Raw genomic sequence first — 2,961 nt, 5'->3', positions numbered from 1 at the left:
TTAACACATATACATAATCATCTCCATATAATAACACCAAAATCTCAACCTTACAGAAGTAGCTATCATCTCAGTTATTATATTACAAGACTAAAATCCACATGAAAAAGAAAATTAAATAGCAAGCCAAACTCTAGTACATCTTTTACTTATGAACCGGTCCTTAACCATGATATATAGACTGCTGATCTCAATTTCCCCCAGTTTTTTGTGTGGTCTCCTGAGTGCTCTGAGACACACCTTGGCAATTCGGGTAGACCACCAGTGTGCATTGGTGATCGTTGCCGGAAGGCCCATTTTTTCCATCTGTGCTGTCCATCAGACTGCGACTTTCCATTGTCTCGTGATATGTATAATCCTTTGGGGTTTCCCTCGACATACAAGCACAAATGTTGATGGAGATCAACCCAACGATGATGACTAAGCTCAGCTTCATGGCGCCTTCAGATTATAGAACTGGAAAGAGATAGAAGAAACTCGTGATTAAGCTGGACAAATATTCGTATTTTGTTTTTACTAATTCCTTCAGACAGAAATAAGAATAGGTTCGGTATAAATCGGAAACAATTTTCTAGAAAAAAGGTGATGAATCTAACCTCCTTCAACCAAAACATGGAATAATTAACTTTTTGATATGCAAAGATAGTAGTACTTACTGTAATCGTAGCAAAAGAGTCCAACTTACTGGTTTTGCTGAACTTCTGCCTAACAAGTTAGTGTACTTATAGGGCTTAAAAGGGTGTGTCCAATTTTTTATTCGAAACACAGTACAAATATGGATACTCAATACACGTACTAGACTACTCACATGTCGAAGCACAAAACAGCACCATGTACCCCAGCTCATCTTGAAGTTTGCAAAATCACTGAAAGACTGTTATCCTAAAATTCATGAAGTTACCACGAACATTTCACTGACAATAGTAATATTGCCTAGCATAAATGCAACACTCGTGAACCTAGGTCAATAGGTTCCACAACAGGGAACCTAGCTAAACCACTCTCTCAACATGAAGAAGCTTCCAGTTTGTGTGCATTATCAATTCTTCTGTAGGATATGGATTCTCCACTAATTAAAGGTTGTGCAGACAACGAGTGGTGGCGAAAAATACATCCCTTACAGATATTTTTTTCTAAATTTTACAAAAAATGCATTAACAAGTGTGAAATTCCATGGTCTATTATATTTACTAAGTATGCACTAAAGGACAGAGAGAGAGATGGGCGGTGTTGAAAGTTCTTTTGCGTACTGGCACATTATTCAAAAGAAAATACTCCCTCTGTTCCTAAATATTTGACACTTCTTAGTCTATTTTTAAACTAAAAAGGTCAAATATTTAGGAACGGAGGTGATATAAGTTTGGAGTGTGATTTGAAGTCAAGAATATCCCTTTTCCGAACAATTTTTAACAGCATATTTCTTTGTTACTATTCACAAACCTCCAGTAAGAATCAGCTGCTGGTATTAATTAATATTTACCGTGATCTCTTCTTGTCAAGTGACTTTTTATTCGTCAGATCCACTCAAAGAAAACTTGAAAATTAAATAATCCTATAATGACGAGTAATTTTCAATTGTCTTGTCAAAATAAATGGCATAGTGGACCAGGTGCTACTATCACATCATAGACATATCTCACCGATAAATCTATCAGTATGCTATTCACATAATATCATTATAATACCAAAGTTTTAATTTATAAAAGTGGTGGCATGCAATGCAGATATGCTGTTCAAATTGCGACATGGAAAATTAAGTCATCGGCGGTATTATGATCCTATCAGGTCCCTAGGAGTAGATAGTATATCTATTTGTGAGAGAGATCCTATCATGTCTCTAGGAGACACCATATACCAAGCCATGAAGCTATCAGCTAATTTGATTATAAAATTGTTGACATCTTAAGAAGGATCTCACATGGTTTGGGACCATGCAATTATGTCAGCCATTTGATTGGCTAGAAATGTCCATTATCACTGAATAATTTAAGTAGATAGCCATAGGTGGTAGTGTAACTCTCATTGTTTTAATTAGTTTGAAATGAGATATATATAGACACTATATTAAGGCCGACCTTACGTTAGAGAGTATGACATTTTGACATTTGGAAGATCTTTTGGAACGTTTCTATCTCATCTTTTTCAATGGAGACGGTAGCCTAATCTTTTGAGAGCTATGTGGTTGATACGATTGGTAGAATCTTGATATTGGTGATCCCATCTTTTAAATCAAAAGATTGAAACCTCTGCAACTGTTACACCACTAATTTGTTAGTTATCAACCAAACATAGCTAGATCGACCTTACCAAGAAGTCTTTTCCTGTAAGCGAATCAAAAAAAAGACAAACAAGAATGCAATCTAAAATTGCAAATATGGATGAAGATCAATCTCAAATAGAATATTTTAGTTCTTGACCAAAAGGACATGTCCCCATAGAAGAAAAGAAGCAAGAATAGGAGCTCTAATTCACAAAAGACAATTTAGTCATTTGAGTAAGTTGTACACTGTCCGATGATATACACAATTGAAAACTAAACTAAACAAAATCCAAAACAAAAAGATGTGGTAGCTATTGATTATGAAGACCTGGGGGACATGCAAGACACCCTGTATGTGTCCATAATGGACTAAAAATTGGAGCATGGGCTAACATACCAAAACATGACGATGTAGCACCACATAAAATCTGAACGTCTACTTGTTTCACAAACTTAATTATGTCAACTCAGACATAATTTGAAAGTGGCACTGTTTATATGCGGCCCAGGCATCCGGTTTAGTGCATACTGGTTTGGGGGTTTGAATCGAAGTCAACATCTGAATTTGAGAAGACTTATAGCTCAAAGTGCAGGATATTGAGTGTATTCAGTGTGGCAATTTAGTTACTTTGGCCTTACCACATACGCTTACAAAACCATTTAAGGTGGCATAGGGCGTGTTTGGTACCCTGTGCGAACTC

At 36.1% G+C, this 2,961-nt stretch overlaps 1 long non-coding RNA gene across 1 annotated transcript; it reads right to left on the bottom strand.

Moving 5' to 3' along the window:
• LOC112878225 lies at positions 1–687 on the bottom strand. The gene is made up of 2 exons (XR_003225663.1): positions 657–687; positions 1–456 (listed from the first exon to the last, which is right to left on the bottom strand). It is a non-coding gene; the product is annotated as an uncharacterized LOC112878225 (long non-coding RNA).
• Positions 688–2,961: the final 2,274 nt, after the last annotated feature.

Source organism: Panicum hallii, chromosome 9 (assembly GCF_002211085.1).
Source record: "Panicum hallii strain FIL2 chromosome 9, PHallii_v3.1, whole genome shotgun sequence".
NCBI lineage: Eukaryota > Viridiplantae > Streptophyta > Magnoliopsida > Poales > Poaceae > Panicum > Panicum hallii.
The sequence above is the reverse complement of the archived record's forward strand: the minus strand, read 5'-3'. Positions and strand labels throughout refer to the sequence as shown.